Genomic DNA, 19,266 nt, shown 5'->3' on the forward strand with positions numbered 1-19,266 from the left:
AATGATTTACTCTGAAGAATGGCTTCAATTTATTTGTTTGCTTGTACTGTATTATTTCATATCAGTTTCATGGCATTAACTTTCAAAAAAATCTTGCCTGGGCTCATATGCCTGATGTTGCAGTTGTTTGCAGGTATAAATAAACACCATTTTAAATCAGTTCAATCTAATGTAATTTCAGTAATGAAGTGAAAACAATTGTCTGGTTGATTGTGGATTTTAAGATGTAATATGATTTTAGTTCATTTCCTGCAATAACTAGAAATTAAATGGACCACAATCAGTGTAACATTGTGAAATGTCTTTATTTGTTTAGGCATGCTAAAGCAACTGTTGGAAAGGTGTAGACTTAAAATGGAAATATGGGGGAACTATAAAACCTAAGAGCACTTAAATGTAACCTGAAACATTATTGTAACTCAACATATTTTTGAGAGAAGACACTGATCATGAATATATAATTCTTAATTACACTAGATTAGGTTTATTTTGTTGAATGTTATCAATAAATGCACTTCTGCATGTTAAGACATAAGACAACAATGGGTAAATGAGCCAGAAAAGCACACAGCTCGACTAAAAAACATATATTTCATCTACAGTGACATAATTCTTAAAAAGTTGAGCAGAAATATGTTGCATTCACTAGGCCCCATGCTCATCAAAACATAAGATCAAATGTTTTTGGGGTAGCACAATAACGGTAGCTAGCAAACTCACATACATTGCAGTGTTTCGTACACTTGACCTTATTTTAGCGCCCAAAACATTTAATATGAATACCATTGTAAAGCACAATTTCTCCCCTTTCCAGCAAAATCAATGATGAGACCTTCATGCTGCCCGTCTCTGCATGATTGAAGAAAGCAATGGAGCTCACCCGGGTCTTTTCAAAAATCACCTATAAAATGTAAATAAAACACTATAAAGACTTTATATAATGTCTCATTACATACCGATAGTATTTGAAGGTTTGTGTTGAATTTGAATTTGAATAGGGTTTTTAGGGCAGCGCTAAAGTTATCTTCACAAGTAAACTGCGGCTGTCGCATTTGTCATGATGGCTCGCAGTGATGACGCAATTTTTTTTACTATTGTTTGAATTAACTTCTGATGAATCCACGAGTAATTAACTTTACACTCATTATTTCACTCACCATTGATCATTTCTTGTTTTTAATCTGCGAGAGAAGTGCTACCCCTGGTGGAAAGAGGCTGTACAACACACAATGAGTTGCAAAATGCAACATTTAGTTTACACTCCGGATTTTGATGCTAACACAGTCGCTGCAGTCCTATTAGTTTTCATTGCAGCGTCGTTTGAATGCCACAGTTGGGCAAAATGTGTACAAAACAGTGTTATAGTTACCAGTATTTACTATCGATCTGATCAAAATCTTGACATTACTGTCTCATTGTTTGGAAGACATAATGTGCTTAACATCAAGCAAAGTCTTGTCAGACATGTTCTAAGTCATAAGGAAGTAAAAAAGATAGAAACCAAAGGTATTTGGGCTTCATCCCAAATGGCACCCTATTCCCTATGTAGTGCACACATTATTTTGTGCACTATATAGGGCAGGGGTATTCAACTCTTACTCTACAAGGTACGGAGCCTGCTGGTTTTCTGTTGTACCTGATAAGGAATTGCGCACACCTGGTGTTCCAGGTCTAAATCAGTCCCTGATTAGAGGGGAACAATGAAAAAATGCAGTGGAACTGGTTTCGAGGTCCAGAGTTGAGTTTGAAGGACAGGGATTAGGGTTCCATTTCGGACACACCCTTGACATACTGCCAGAGGTCTATTTATCTCTAAAGGGGTAGCTAGATTGTGTGCCGGATGACATCACTACAACATGTGGGAGTAGAGAGGGTGTGATTATATTGTTTTTCATGCAGGGTGTGGATAAATATTTACAATATTCAAAATGTGGTCTCCATGCTATTTCCATGAATGCATTAGACTATAAATTATTATCTACGAATATTAGCTATCAAGACAAAATATTTACCAAAGCTGTGTCTTGCATGATTAAGCAGCAGGTTAACTGTTATGTAGTAGGCTCTGTAACATGAGGACACAATGGGTATTATTAAGGGTAAGTTTACTCGTCAAGCTTAACATGCCATCACAGCATACATCATCATCACATGCATACTCTTCTCCATAACTAAAGTCCTGTTTTCCTTGTAATTCCATTCTGTGTCAGAATCGGAGTATGTGAGCGGAGTGGAGCTGGAGCGGAGCGACAAGCGACTAGGAGAACATGCCCAATTTGACTGGAGCGTGTCAATTTCACTCCAGTAGCCCTCATATCACGAGGTCAGGGTATGCCCGCCCCAGCATGCATTTGTAGTCTACTTGTGTGCTTGCTTTAGGAACTTTAATGGAGTTCGCTAAATATTTTCATAAAGAAACTCATAAAACACACAAGTGTTTTTTCAGACAAAGAGGAAGAGAGGGATTGCAGTGATTTAGTGTCCACAACTAAACAATCATAAAAGACACATATCCCAAAAGCATGCTACGTACACATGCTAAAAGAAAGGAACGAGGTGGGTAGATAACTAAGTGTATAGCTAAGTATTTATAAACAAAAAAATCTGATCTCTTAAACGTTTTGTTCATTTTCGCTCTATTATCTATTAATAGGCCATAACTGATTTTGACCCAATAGGCCTGGCATTTAAGGAGCTTTCCGTTTTGATTGGGTTATTTTGCCTAAAAACCTTTAGAACTACTAAAATTAATTTTTTAAAAACAACTCTGCATCTCTGCCTAGCCTGGCAAGAGTGGCTAAAAGGGTGTTTAGCATCCCCAGTGGTTTTGCAAGTGTGAAGAGGATATTCTCCTCTGCTGGCCGGCTCTCCAGGAGCCATCGCATGAGCCTGAAGACACGGACTGGCCAAACTCATATTTCTAAAAATGAAATCAAAGGCACTAATGAGTTTTTTGTTTAATTTGTATTTAATTCTAAATAAGTCACTGCCTATATGTACAATTTATAGAATATAATGATTTAATACAAGTAAATTTTGTTAAAACGCTGAGGGCTTTATGTCCATCCTATTTTGTCGCACTCATAAATCCCTTGAAATAATAGAATTGAATTGATTCACTCCAGTAGCCCTCATATGACGAGCTCAGGGTATAATATAGCCTAAATAATACATTTTTGTTCCTTGTTAGGCTCTCTGTCTGGCTCCTGACCTATTTAGAGTGTTTATATGCTGTTTAAAATAAAATGTAGTCTATTTGAGATTCAACTCTTTGGCCTGAATGACAAGTGTTACGTTTGGAGAAAACCTGGCACCATCAGTACGGTGAAGCATGGTGGTGACAGCATCATGCTGTGTGGATGTTTTTCAGCGTCAGGGACTGGAAAACTAGTCAGGATCGAGGTAAAGATAAACAGAGCAAAGACTTGAACCCGATTGAACATCTCTGGAGAGACCTGAAAATAGCTGTGCAGCAACACTCCCCATTCAACCTGACAGAGCTTGAGTGGATCTGCAGAGAAGAATGGGAGAAACTCTCCAAAAACAGGTGTGCCAAGCTTGTAGCGTCATACCCATGAAGACTCAAAGCTGTAATCGCTGCAAAAGGTGCTTTGACAAAGTACTGAGTAAAGGGTCTGAATACTTATGTAAATATAATATAACATATATGTTTTTTAAATACATTTGCAAACATTTCTAAAAACTTGTTTTTGCTTTGTCATTATCGGGTCTTGTTTGTAAATTGATGAGGGAAAAAAATAACAATACATTTTAGAATAAGGCGGTAAAGTTAACAATGTGGAAAAAGTAAAGGGTTCTGAACACTTTCTGAATGCTCTGTACTCTACTGTATTTTAGTCAATGCCACTCAGACCTTCGTTTCGAACCTATGCCGACACTCTAGATGTGTGTCAGAGGCTGTGTCATTACCACCAGATCAGCTAGGCCTCTATATCTGTTATCTGAAGTAGCTATGAGAAACACCTGGTTGCAAAAACTGGTTGCAATAACATCATTACAAACAGATTTCGACCATTTGTAATGACATCATTTCAACTAGCTTTGCCTGCTGGAACTTGTCTGACAGAAACCACAACACACTCTTATGTGTGAAATATAACCAGTACCTACCAAAGTGAGGTTACATTTTATTGAATGGGCTCTTCATTGCAGCAATTATTTAAATGTGTTATCGTTCTTCATTCAAACAATTTAATTTGCCATACACTATTGGACGTTCAAAACCATTTTATTGCATTAGCTTATCATGCCATTAAGCAATACATCATAAAACTGTAATGTTTGAAATAGGGATATTTAACACAAGTTAATGTTTAGTTTAGAGTAATCTGCTTAGCATATTTGTAGTTTCTGTAATACACAATTTCTATTTGTGATACTCAAGGTGCGGGTTAATTCCTATGAGGTAATTTGGTAAAAGGCTATTTGCATGTACTGTAGGTTGGAAATCTAAAGCATTGTCATTCCCTTCACTGTCCTGTTTTAAAATCATCCTAGTAGCACACGGAAGAAGTATACAATTGTGAATGTCCTGGGTTTTGGTTGGTCCCGTGTACAGTACTAGTCTAGACTCGTAATAATGTCACAAAGGATGGTTCCCTGAGTAGGTGTAATTAAAATGTTTGCACAGAACATTTCAGTAACACTTTACTTGCCATGTAATTCATGTTTATGTTTTAGGAATATCCTGTGTGATGCAATTTCCCCTGATGTTGTGCACAATTTCTTTATTACTTGGCACAGAACTGCACATTTAGATATCAGGAAGGTGAGGATGATGTTTTGAAAGCAATCATTGCTCTGCTGCAAAAGTGACTAGTCCTTGTAAACTAAATGAAGGCTTCCATCATGTAAAACCAACACTATACCGCCCCACCATTGTTCTTAATGTTTTGAGAGTTAAACAATGGCTTAGGTTGTGTTCATTAGGCACAAAACAGAAGAAAGTGGATTGAAACAGGGGAGGACTTCCTGGACTTGTCCAATAAGAAATGCTCATTTTCATTTTCAATTTTTTTTTTTCTTTCAGTGAGCTAATAAACACGATCCTGATTTCACTCTATAAATCCAACAAAGAAAAATCAATTTCCATTTATCACCAAATTACACACTTTGTGGTTATAGTTTTAGGTAAACTTCTCTTTTTGCAATAATACAACATTAAAAACTAAAATGTATGTTTTTTTGCCAATAAAGTATGTAAAAAGGTTCACTCTTGCTATTAAACTTTATTGTTCTTGGTAAACAAAATGGGATTTGATCATTGACACATTGTACAGATTGTAGCCTACACTTCTTTTAAAGCTATTTGTTCACAGAACTCAATGCTGTAATAACCTCAGAGTCTCTGAACCAATAGAACATTTTATTGGTGACAATCCCCCTGGCTCCAATCCATCTACTGTGTTCCATACCAAGAAGTTCTAATCCAGACTTTGAATGCCTCCCCAGGCCCTGAGATAGCTGAGCACACTTTGAATAGTGTTACAGAGCGGTCAAAGGTGATGTGTGCCTGGGAATGTTTGCTCTTCCACTTTATTTCAAGGAAGTTGTCTTGCAGTGCAGGATTTGCAGTGCTGTCTTTCTTTACACATCGCCTCCAGCAAATGAAAAACTATTACCTCTTAATAATTAAAAAGGAATTGAAACCAAGTAGGCTCAGCCCTAATTTATGTGCTTTCTGTCAACTGGAGAAGCATGGACAATTATCCAGGAACAAGGAAAGCACAAAGGACAACGCCCAAGGACTAGTCAGCCCTTCCCCCTCTGAGGGGCCAAAATGTAACTCTCTCTAGTGTCCAGAGGACTGACTATTGAATGTGTGATAGAATAATGCTCTAGTATCCATGTTTGGTATCTATCTGAAACTTGATCCCTGAGGATAACTCTGATGCTCTCTATATGGATGTATGATCTCTGTGGTAACTTATATCTGTACAGGGTGAACTCTGAAATACTCTATGCAAAGGGTTTTAAGGTCCTCTCAGGAATTCTGTCTTATTTACATTGGTCGAATCCTCCTCACAAGCCTTTAAATGCGATATAGACAATTCTCAGATAAATTCTTGCTAGTCAACTCATTGCCTAATGCTTGCTTGCATATTTGTATTATATTTATGGATTGAGATAAATATTTGAATAGGTTAATTGTGTAGTCTTATTGCGGAGCGCATGTAAGGTATATATAATATGCATACATATCAAATATTACCCAACTACAACCAAAGTCAATTAGATGTGCATATTTAGACTTATTTTCCCTGAAACCACACTAACCCACTAATAGTACAGCATAGATGACAGCCTGCAAAAAACAGTATATTCATGAGAGTTGTACTTACTAAGCCTCCTGGATATGCGAGGCACCACTGTGTGTCAGGCAGAAGAGTAGAGACAGACGTGAGGATCACTGTGTGCTGCTAACTCCTCAGGATCGGAGCCACACTCCTCTTATTCATATACAGGTCCAACATGACAAGCCACACCCATTACTCTGGAAAATATTCTACTGTTGCTGAGCCCAGATGTCAGGAATTCCACTTCATTTCCTCAAATTGGTTCCCATTGGACATTACCTAACAATCAGTTGCGATTTTTTGGATTGATTGAACCACAATGTCATATCATTTATTGTGAAATGTATTCACACCTTATATATGGTGAGTTGCTGTAATTTGCTTTTCAAGAGCGTTGCATGTGAACAAAGTTAACAAATGTATACATACGTTAGCTAAACCAACTCAGATGATTATTTTCAAACACGCAACGGTACCCCCTTTAAGCCCTTTATGTTATTAATTTGAAAAGCATATACATATTGACAGTGTACATACTGTAAATAAACTGTAAGCAAAGGGTTATTAAGTTTGCTGATCCAGGTTGTGCCCGGAAATGCCCCCTCCCCTAAGCGTAAAGCATTGTCTTTGTGTGGGAGCGAGCGGCAAACACCCAAATGTGCATAACTGAGTATACCAGATAAGGCGGTTTTGTGACACGGACTTTCACAGTCACAGTCAATTGCATCACTAAAGAGAGACACTCCTTTTAGAAACATCTGTCTGTCTGTTACATGTGTGCAAAAAAACTGATGGTGAAAGACTACTCATTGCTAAGACACATTAAATGTAATGATGTTAAATTACTGAGTGATGATGGTCACAGGATGTCGGGCTTGATACTACAAGTTAACAATGTGCTTATGCAAAACAGCAATGGGTTTGCGCAAAACATTAAAGAAAATATTTAAACCAGGTAATTTGGAAGATGGTAATGTATGTACAGTGCATTCGGAAAGAATTCAGACCCCTTCCCTTTTTACATATTTTGTTACGATACATCCTTATTCTAAAATTGAATAAATAGAAGAAAGTCTTCATCAATCTACACACAATACCCCATAATGACAAAGTGATAATTTTTTCAATTTTTTTTTAGCAAATGTATTAAAAATTAAAAATGTATATACGTTATTTACATAAGTATTCAGACCCTTGGATTTATGACTCAAAATTGAGCTCAGGTGCATCCTGTTTCTATTGATCATCCTTGAGATGTTTCTACAACTTGATTGGAGTCCACCTGTGGTAAATTCAATTGATTGGATATAATTTGGAAAGGTACACAACTGATGTTTTTCAGCGGCAGGGACTGGGAGACTGGTCGGGATCAAGGCAAAGATGAACGGAGCAAAGCACAGAGAGATCCTTGATGAAAACCAGCTCCAGAGCGCTCAGGACCTCAGACTGGGGCAAAGGTTCACCTTCCAACAGGACAACGACCCTAAGTACACAGCCAAGACAACACAGGAGTGGCTTCGGAACAAGTCTCTGAATGTCCTTGAGTGGCCCAGCCAGAGCCCGGTCGAACATCTCTTGAGAGACCTGCAAATATCTGTACAGCAATACTCCCCATTCAACCTGACAGAGCTTGAGTGGATCTGCAGAGAAGAATTAGAGAACTCCAAATACAGATGTGCCAAGCTTGTATCGTCATACAAGAAGACTCGAGGCTGTTATCGCAGCCAAAGGTGCTTCAACAAAGTATTGAGTAAAGGGTCTGAATACTTATTTAAATGTGATATTTCATTTTTTTTTTAGATACATTTGCAAACATTTCTAAGAACCTGTTTTTGCTTTGTCATTATAGGGTATTGTGTGTAAATTGATGAGGAAAAAAAAAAACTATTTAATACATTTTAGAATAAGGCTGTAATGTAACAAAATGTGGAAAAGGTAAAGGGGTCTGAACACTATCCGAATGCCCTGAATATACTGTACTCTACTGTATTTTAGTGAATGCCATTCAGACATTGCTCGTCCTAATATTTATATATTTCTTAATTCCATTCTTTTACTTTTAGATGTGTGTATTGTTGTGAATTGTTAGATACTACTGTACTGTTAGAGCTAGGAACACGAGCATTTAGCTTCACCCGCAATAACATCTGCTAAATATATGTATGTGACCAATAAAATTAGATTTGATTAAAAAAATAAATACATGTAAAGGTATTTCCTGATTTACTGAACAGCTAGAGAGAGGATGACAGTGGGAAAAGATGTAGAGAGGCTGAGTCAAAAGGCAGTAGATTTGTTTCAAACCTATGCCGACAACCTAGATGTGTGCCAGAGGATGTGGCATTACCACCAGACCTGCCAGGCCACTATATCTGTTATCTGATAAGAAACAATGGGAACCACCTATCTGAAGTTGTCTTTCAAAAGCTGTAGTATCTGCAAGACACCAGCGGGAAAAACTGGTTGCAATAACTTCACTACAAACAGATTTTGACCACTTGTAATGACCTAATTTCAGCTAGTTTTGCCTTCTGGGACTAGTCTGACAGAAACCACAACACACTCTTATGTCTGAAAAATAACCAGCAGCTACCAAAGGGAGGTTACATTTTATTGAATGGGCTCTTCATTGTGGCAATTGATTAAATTGGTTATCACTCTTTATGCAAACATTTGAATGTACCATACACTATCGGACATTCAAAACCATTTTATTGCATTGGCTTAGCCAAATAAGTAATACATCATAAAACTGTAATGTTTTATTTCAAGCCATACTTGAAATAGGGATATTTAACACAAGTTAATGTTTAGTTTAGAGTAATCAATACAATGCTCAGCATATTTGTAGTTTCTGTAATACACATAATTTCTATTTGTGATACTCAAGGGTTAATTCCTGTGGGGGAATTTGGTAAAAGGCTATTTGCATGTACTGTAGGTTGGAAATCTAAAGCATTGCTATGTCATTTCCTTCACTGTGCTGTTTTGAAATCATCCTAGTAGCACACCGAAGGAAGCATACGATTGTGAATGTCTGGGTTTTGGTTTGTCCCGTGTACAGTACTAATCTAGACCCGTAATAATGTCACAAAGGATGGATCCCTGAGTAGGTGTAATTAAAATGTTTGCACAGAACATTTCGCTAACCCTTTACTTGCAATGCCATTCATGTTTATGTTTTAGGAATATCCTGTGTGATGTTATTTACTCCAATGTTGTGCACAATGTGTTTATTACTTGAAACACAACTGCACATTTGCATATCAGGACGAAGATGATGAAGTTTTGAAAGCAAATCAGTGTTCTGTTGCAAGTGACTAGGCCTTGTAAACTAAATTAAGGCTTCCATCATGTAAAACCAACACTACCCCCCCCCCCCCCCCCACCATTGTTCATAATGTTTTGACAGTTAAACAATGGCTTAGGTTGTGTTCATTAGGCACAAAACAGAAGAAAGTGGACTGAAACAGGAGAGGACTTCCTGGACTTGTCCAATGAGAAATGCTCATATTCTTTTTTTTTATTCAGTGAACCAATAAACACAATTCCATTACAGGACATTTCTGTTTATCACCAAATTACACACTTTGTGGTTATAGTTTTAGGTAAGCTTCTCTTTTTGCAATAATACAAAATTAAAATGTATATTTTTTGTCAGTTATTGTGTAAAAAGGTTTTGCTATTAAACTTTGTCCTTTCGTAAACAGAATGGGATTTTGTCATTGACAAATTGTACAGATTGTAGCCTACACTTATTATAATATCATTATAGAGTGGTCAAGGATGTGTCTGTGAATGTTTGCTCTTCCCCTTTATTTCAAGGAAGTTGCCTTGCAGTGCAGGATCTGCAGTGCTGCCTGTTTCTTTACACACACATTTTTTGCAGAATTGAAGGTCCCCTAGAACACAGTGGCCTCCGTCATTCTTAAATGGAAAAGGTTTGGAACCACCAAGACAACCCTGAAGGAGCTGCAGGGTTATCTTTGGTCTCTTTAAATGCCCTCCTTGCCTGGTCCATGAGTTTTGGTGGGCGGGCGGCCCTCACTTGGCAGGTTTGTTGTGGTGCCATATTATTTAAAACATTTTAGAATGGATTTAATGGTGCTCCGTGGGATGTTCAAAGTTTCAGATATTTTTTTATAACCCAACCCTGATTTGTACTTCTCCACAAGTTTGTCCCTGAGCTGTTTGAAGAGCTCCTTGGTCTTCATAGTGCTTCTTGCTTGGTGGTGCCCCTTGCTTTGTGGTGTTGCCGACTGGGGCCTTTCAGAACAGGTGTACATATACTGAGATCATGTGACAGATCATGTGACACTTAGATTGCACACAGTGTGACTTCTGAAGGTAATTGGTTGCACCAGATATTTTTTAGGGGCTTCATAGCAAATGGGGTGAATACATGTGCACGCACCACTTTTCCGTTTCAGTATTTTCATTTCTCTTCACCAATTTGGACTATTTTGTTCATGTCCATTACATGAAATTCAAATTAAAAATCTATTTAAATTAAAGGTTGGAAAAATAAGAAAAATGCCAAGTGGGTTTGGAATGATGGAATGAATGCTGGATGTTCTTTAGAAGTTGGGTGTGGACTAGGGAGTTTTGGGGAAGGAAGTGACAGACCACAGGCGAACAAAAAGTAAAGGTTTCTTCGGAAGAGCTCCCCACTTCCTAGTCACAGATTCATTCTAATGAAAATCACAGAGCTGAGAGATCACACTTTAGCAAGCCAGTCTCTCTGATCTGACGGTAGGAACACTCTTGTTTTACATTGACACATCAGCTCCACTGGTGCACAGACTTTCACAAGAATACCACAGATCGTAAAATCTCTATGATTTGGCTCCGAGTTCGAGTCCAAATTGTGTTATTCTCTGACATCCATAAACCTCAGCAGTTATTTGAAAGGGAAAATGCGTAATATTATAGAAGGGAGATAAACGTTGCCATTGAAAATTAGAGGTTATTGCACAACTATTAAAGACTCCTTAGATCCAAGTACAGTGAAAGATTATGGCTAACTTCCAAACGCTACAGGCCAACTCGAGCTGTGGTATCTGGTGGAAATCGCTCTGTCATTTCCTGGTTGCAAAAATTCTACACTGTTCTTTCATTTCCAGTTTAAGTTAGAAAGTAAACACTAAATAGTTAAGGAAATCATTGTACATCGACGTGAAATATATTTTCAATAACAAATTTTAGCAACCAGGAAATGACAGAGCGATTTTCACTAGATAACACAGCCACAAAGTCAGAACATTTTGACAGCAGATGCCAACTTGAAAAATCAATAGGCAAATATCACAGCCAATCACAACACTAGCGGGTAAGTAATACTGTGGAACACTATCATTCCACTATCATTCTGGGGTAAATTATATTGATATTCCCACGGAGATGGTAGATGGTCTGCAACAGTTTATTGACGTTTTCACCACCTATCTCACACACAATGTTGTACCTTCACTATTTAATTAAGTTCTAATCAGTTCTTATAGTGGGACTGAGGGACGGCCAAAACTAGAAATTACTCGTGACACCCTTCAAGGTATGCTGGATACTGCATTTCCACTGACTAACTTGGCATGACGTTTCACGGTCGAACCATTTACAGAAGGATGAAAGAACATGTGAAAGAACATGTCGGTCAGGGAATGCTATTCTGATATGTCAGATGAAGAGTTAGACCAGAAAGTCAGGGCCAATAAGGCAAGGATGCCCATTGCAGGCTTTAGAATGGTCAAAGGAAGTCTCCAAGCAATGGGCCATTGTGTACAATGGCGAAAAGTTAGGGAGTCTTTGCAATGTGTAATAGTGCAGGTATCATTACCACAATGATCCAACTTCGTTGCATTGCTCGGCAAAGATACTCTGCTCCTGCTCCCCTGTCTCTTGTCCACATTGATACAAATCATAAATTGATAAGGTACTATGATGTATAATGTCTCCATCAAATCTAAGAGGTTATTATCTTTTTTACTCTTACTTATTCGTAGATGTCACAGATCCCTACGGAACTGTCATTACGTACCCCTGGTCCCTATTCCCTTTGGATTAGTAATTGTATAAGTGTGTCTTTGTTCACCATGGTCTTGTTGATTATTGTTACAATGTCCGTTGGTTCGCGTGAATACATGTGCTATGTTGTTTTGGCTTTCCTGCCACGTATATTGTGCAGATGATTACGGGTCTCGTCCAGTGTGATAATCATTGTGCGATTGTGTATTTATTCAAGGTACTCCTCACTCTTTTGTTTGGGTTTCTACCCTGTGTTTTGTATATGTGTTTGTTTGGTCTTTGCCCCTGTGCCTTTACACGGCACCCTGTAATTTGGGAAATAAAACCCCCTATTACCATTCCTGTGCCTATTACCATTCCTGATCCTTCATACCGACATGACAGTAGACACAATTTCAATGATGTGTGAAATTGGAGTTGTTCTTCATCAACTGGTAATACATAAATATTGAAGCAGGTTAATAGGTTAAACATTTCACTTTTATTTCCAATGCTTTTTTCAGAATACAAAATAGTAATCTTTGGTGGTATAGATGGGTTTTCAAGGAAGGTAAGTATATTATTTTGTATGCATATCGCATATTTCTCATTACCTAATGAACAACCACAATACCAGTCTGGTGTTAAGCGTAGGCTACCTCTTGTAAAGATGTTCTATCTGGACACTGCGGCCAATAACAAAGCAGCAACTGTTTTTGGAAGGAAGAAATTGATGGCTTTCAAGCTAAATATTGATATAGTAGAATGAAAAAAAATATTACTTGAATTATGCATATGCATCCTAACCACTAATAGTGGTCTCCACAAGTTTGTCCCTGACCTGTTTGAAGAGCTCCTTGGTCTTCATGGTGGCTCTTGCTGGGTGGTGCCCCTTGCTTTGTGGTGTTACAGACTCTGGGGCCTTTCAGAACAGGTGTGGATACTGAGATCATGTGACAGATCATGCGACACTTAGATTGCATACAGGTGGACTTTATTTAACTAAGTATGCGACTTCTGAAGGTAATTGGTTGCACCAGATCTTTTTCAGGGGCTTCATAGCAAACGGGGTGAATACATGTGCACGCACCACTTTTCCATTTCAGTTTTTTCATTTCACTTCACCAATTTGGACTATTTATAGACTATTTATAAGCACTACTGTAACATCTTGTGGGGAGTAACTTTCTGTATAAAAACCTTTGCATTCTTCCTCATCAAACCTCCTAAGATTGCTTTCTGTGCTGCATTGACATTATCGTTCTCATATCTACAAAAAATAAGCTATTTTCTTTACTTTCAGGGTGCTAGCTGATCAAGGGGCCGAAAATGTAGATATCGCCAGATGTATGTTCACTGTCCGAGGAACAGGCCGTGGAAGCTTTATTGCTGGCATAAATGTCCATAACCAGAGGTAATTAAAACACTGTTCTGTGTTCTTTTTCTCTCCTCCTCTCTGCCTGTCTTGTTGTACGTGGAACCTGTCTCACATGCGTTAATTAAAAAACCTTGAAGATGTCACCCTTTAAGTACAGCGGCGAACCTGACACCTCACCAGCTGTGGCATACTGGAATGCTCCAAACACCTGTGTCTGAGCCAGACTATGCAGAGGTCAGATCTTCCTTTAAATGTATCTTCTCTAATACAGATTGTTTCTTTTGAGCATTCCAGATTTAGCAGGTAGAGGACCTGCTTTATCAGGAGGACAATTTGGAATCTGGAAACACTGTCAAGGGGGTCATTATGTCACGGGTGTTGTTGGAAGTAGACCAAGGTGCAGCGTGGTGAGCGTGAATTTTATTTCATTTAAATAAACAAAACAAGAAATAACAAAACAACCATGAAACTTAACAGGCCTAAGTGCCACAAACAAAGTTAACTACCCACACTGAAGGATGGAAAATGGGCTACCTAAGGGCTACCTATGATTCCCAATCAGAGACAATGATAGACAGCTGTCATCAATCCCTGATTGAGATGCCCCCCTCCCACCCCCCCCAGAGGTGCGGACTCTGGTCGCAAAACCTGAACCTATAGGGCAGGGTCTGGGTGGGCATCTATCCGCGGTGGCGGCTCTGGTGCGGAACGTAGAGCCCGCTCCACCTCTGGCTCACCTCACTTTGGTAGCGCCTCTGGTGTGGGGACCCTCGCTGCGGGCCCCGGACTGGGCACCCACGCCGGGGGCTCCGGACTGGAGGCCGTCGCCGGAGGCTCCGGACTGGAGGGCGTCGTTGGAGGCTTCATGCCATGACTCCTCACTGCAGGCTTCATCACTGGAGGCTTCTTGTCATGGGTCGTCACTGGAGGCTTCATGCCATGGATAGTCACTGGAGGCTTTGTGCCATGGATCATCACTGGAGGCTTCGTGCCATGGATCATCACTGGAGGTTTGTGCCATGGATCATCACTGGAGGCTTCGTGCCACGGATCATCACTGGAGGCTTCGTGCCATGGAATGTCACTGGCGGCTTCGTGCCATGGATCGTCCCTGGAGGCTTCGTGCCATGGATCGTCACTGGAGGCTTCATGCCATGGATCAACACTGGAGGCTTCGTGCCATGGATCATCACTGGAGGCTTCGTGCCATGGACCATCACTGGAGGCTTCGTCCTGGGCGAATGCACAGAGCACACTGGCCTGTGAATGCTCACTCGAGACACCGTGGGCATCACCCCATAACACAGTGCCTGACCAGTCACATGCTCCCCACGGTAAGCATGGGGAGTTGGCTCAGGTCTAAACTCAGACTCCGCCCCCCCAAAACATTTTTTGGGGGGCTGCCTCTCATGCCTGCTTCGCTGACTTGCCTCATATTGCCGCTGCTCCGCCTTAGCTGCCTCCATCTCCTCCCTCGGACGGAGATACTCCCCGGCCTGCGTCCGGGGTCCCTTTCCATCCAGGATCTCATCCCATGTCCAGGAGTCCTCTTTACCACGTTGCTTGGTCCTTTGGTGGTGGGAGGTTCTGTCAAGGATGTCGTTGGAAGTAGACCAAGGTGCAGCGTGGTGAGCGTACATTTTATTTTATTTAAATAAAATGTTGCCAACAAAACAAGAAATAACAAAACAACCGTGACACTTAACAGGGCTTGAAGCTTAACAAGTGCCACAAACAAAGTTAACTACCCACACTGAAGGAGGGAAAAAGGGCTACCTTAGTATGATTCCCAATCAGAGACAACGATAGACAGCTGTCCCTGATTGAGAACCATACCTGGCCAAAACATAGAAATAAAGAAACAGAAAACAAAACATAGAATGCCCACCCCACATCACACCCCGACCTAACCAAATAGAGAAATGAAATGGCTCTCTAAGGTCAGGGCGTGACACATTGTTCCTGACATCCCATGCCCCCTGTCTGAGAGTCTTGCTGTGATTTGAACATATAAAACTGATAAATAGCATGTAACAATTAACATTTTGCAGTATAACAGTGCAGGGAGATGCGGATGGAGACGGTGGAAATATTTTAACATGGAAGGATCTAACACGTCCTCTACCGGAACCCAGCATCTCTCCTCCGGCCCGTACCCTCCCGGTCCATGAGGTACTGAAGGCCACTCGCCCGACATGGCCCACCTTTCCTGGCGAGGATTCAGTCTCTTCGCCTGCCGGATGTACTCCAGATTGCGGTGATCAGTCCAGATGAGAAAAGGGTGTTTAGCCCCCTCAAGCCAATGCCTCCATGCCTTCAAGGCTTTTACTACAGCTAACAGCTCCCGGTCCCCCACATCATCATAGTTTCGGGCTGAGCTTCTTCGAAAAGAAAGCACAGGGGCGAAGCTTCAGTGGCGTACCCGAACGCTGAGAGAGTACTGCTCCTATCCCTGCTTCAGATGCGTCCACCTCCACTATGAATGGCAAAGAGGGATCCGGATGACTCAACACAGGCACCGAAGTAAACAGAGTCTTCAGGTGTCCAAAAGCCCTGTTCTCCTCAGCCGACCACTGCAAGCGCCCCAGACCCCCTTTAGCAGTGAGGTAATGGGAGCAGCATCCTGACCAAAACCCCGGATAAACCTCCAGTAGTAATTGGCAGACCCTAAAAACGCTGCACCTCCTTTACCGTGGTTGGAGTCGGACAATTACGCACGGCTGCAATGCGTTCGCTCTCCATTTCCCCCCCTGAAGTGGAAATCCGATGCCCTAGGAAGGAGATGAATTGTTGGAAGAACAAGCATTTCTCAGCCTTGACATATAGATCATGCTCCAACAGGCGACCAAGCACCCTGCGCACCAGGGACACATGCTCGGCGCGTGTAGCGGAGTATATCAGAATATCATCGATATACACCACTACACCCTGCCCGTGCAGGTCCCTGAAGATCTCATCTACGAATGATTGGAAGACTGATGGAGCATTCATCAACCCATATGGCATGACAAGGTACTCATAATGACCTGAGGTGGTGCTAAATGCCGTCTTCCACTCATCACCCTTCCAAATGGAATGTACGCACTCCTGAGATCCAATTTTGTGAAGACGCGTGCCCCGTGCATTGACTCAATAACCGTATTTATCAGAGGTAGCGGGTAACTATATTTCACAATGATTTTATTTAGACCTCGATAATCAATGTAAACCGCCATCCTTGTGTAAACCGTGTAAACCGCCATCCTTTTTTTTCACAAAAAAGAAACTCAAAGAGATGGGTGAAATGGATGGCTGAATGTACCACTGACGCAGGGATTCAGAGACATACAGTGGGGCAAAAAAGTATTTAGTCAGCCACCAATTGTGCAAGTTCTCCCACTTAAAAAGACAAGAGAGAACTGGAATTTTCATCATAAGTACACTTCAACTATGACAGACAAAATGAGAAAAACATTTCCAGAAAATCACATTGTAGGATTTTTAATGAATTTATTTGCAAATTCTGGTGGAAAATAAGTATTTGGTCAATAACAAAAGTTTATCTCAATACTTTGTTATATACCCTTTGTTGGCAATGACAGGACAGAGATCAAACGTTTTCTGTAAGTCTTCACAAGGTTTTCACACACAGTTGCTAGTATTTTGGCCCATTCCTCCATGCAGATCTCCTCTAGAGCAGTGATGTTTTGGGGCTGTTGCTGGGCAACACGGACTTTCAACTCCCTCCAAAGATTTTCTGTGGGGTTGAGATCTGGAGACTGGCTAGGCCACTCCAGAACCTTGAAATGCTTCTTACAAAGCCACTCCTTCATTGCTCGGGCGGTGTGTTTGGGATCATTGTCATGCTGAAAGACCCAGCCACGTTTCATCTTCAATGCCCTTGCTGATGGAAGGAGGTTTTCACTCAAAATCTCACGATACATGGCCCCATTCATTCTTTCCTTTACACGGATCAGTCGTCCTGGTCCCTTGGCAGAAAAACAGCCCCAAAGCATGATGTTTCCACCCCCATGCTTCACAGTAGGTATGGTGTTCTTTGGCTGCAACTCAGCATTCTTTGTCCTCCAAACACGACGAGTTGAGTTTTATCCAAAAGTTATATTTTGGTTATCATCTGACCATATGACATTCTCCCAATCTTCTTCTGGATCATCCAAATGCTCTCTAGCAAACTTCAGACGGGCCTGGACATGTACTGGCTTAAGAAGGGGGACACGTCTGGCACTGCAGGATTTGAGTCCCTGCCGGCGTAGTGTGTTACTGATGGTAGGCTTTGTTACTTTGGTCCCAGCTCTCTGCAGGTCATTCACTAGGTTCCGCCGTGTGGTTCTGGGATTTTTTCTCACTGTCCTTGTGATCATTTTGACCCCACGGGGTGAGATCTCGCGTGGAGCCCCAGATCGAGGGAGATTATCAGTGGTCTTGTATGTCTTCCATTTCCTAATAATTGCTCCCACAGTTGATTTCCTCAAAGCAAGCTGCTGACCTATTGCAGATTCAGTCTTCCCAGGCTGGTGCAGGTCTACAATTTTGTTTCTGGTGTCCTTTGACAGCTCTTTGGTCTTGGCCATAGTGGAGTTTGGAGTGTGACTGTTTGAGGTTGTGGACAGGTGTCTTTTATCCTCTAGTGACTCCCCATCCCGCGTGCGGGAGTGTAATCATCGACTGACACTAATTAGCATAACGCAACGGACATAAATATTCCTAGAAAATATTCCTATTCATGAAAATCACAAGTGAAATATATTGAGACACAGCTTAGCCTTTTGTTAATCACCCTGTCATCTCAGATTTTCAAAATATGCTTTACAGCCAAAGCTAGACAAGCATTTGTGTAAGTTTATCGCTAGCCTAGCATAGCATTTTGTCCAGCTAGCAGCAGGTAACTTGGTCACGGAAATCAGAAAAGCAATCAAATTAAATCGTTTACCTTTGATGAGCTTCGGATGTTTTCACTCACGAGACTCCCAGTTAGATAGCCAATGTTCCTTTTTTCCAAAAATATTATTTTTGTAGGCGAAATAGCTCCATTTGTTCTTCACATTTGGCTGAGAAATCGCCCGGAAATTGCAGTCACGAAAACACCCAAAAATATTCAAAATTAGCTCCATAATATCGACAGAAACATGGCAAACGTTGTTTATAATCAATCCTCAAGGTGTTTTTCAAATATCTATTTGATAATATATCCACCGGGACAATTGGTTTTTCAGTAGGACCGATTGGAATAATGGCTACCTCTGTATTTTACGCGAGAAACACTCTGGGAGCCATCAGGTGACCAGTTGCGCAATGTAGCCGCTTACCGGTATTCTTCAACATAAATGCGTAAAACTACGTCACAATGCTGTAGACACCTTGGGGAATACGTTGAAAAAGTAATCTGGTTGATAGCCTGCTCAATAGGGAAGCATTGGAACACAGAGCTTTCAAAAGATGAGTCACTTCCGAATTTGATTTTTCTCAGGCTTTCGCCTGCAACATCAGTTCTGTTATACTCACAGACAATATTTTTACAGTTTTGGAAACTTTAGAGTGTTTTCTATCCTAAGCTGTCAATTATATGCATAT

At 40.6% G+C, this 19,266-nt stretch overlaps 1 protein-coding gene and 1 long non-coding RNA gene across 2 annotated transcripts in view; both read right to left on the bottom strand.

The window, feature by feature from the left end:
* eppk1 (epiplakin 1) overlaps window positions 1-6,971 on the bottom strand; it is a 33,807-nt gene extending 26,836 nt beyond the window's left edge. Inside the window, exon 1 of the mRNA XM_090228327.1 lies at window positions 6,363-6,971. The gene's annotated coding sequence lies outside the window, so the exon portion shown is untranslated. The remainder of the gene's footprint in view (window positions 1-6,362) is intronic.
* LOC149970311 (uncharacterized) overlaps window positions 1-19,266 on the bottom strand; it is a 431,327-nt gene that overhangs the window by 250,778 nt on the left and 161,283 nt on the right. The gene's annotated exons all lie outside the window — the stretch shown is intronic.

The sequence above is a fragment of the Oncorhynchus mykiss genome, chromosome 30 (assembly GCF_057628025.1).
Source record: "Oncorhynchus mykiss isolate SJ-2025 chromosome 30, ASM5762802v1, whole genome shotgun sequence".
NCBI classification, from domain to species: Eukaryota; Metazoa; Chordata; class Actinopteri; order Salmoniformes; family Salmonidae; genus Oncorhynchus; species Oncorhynchus mykiss.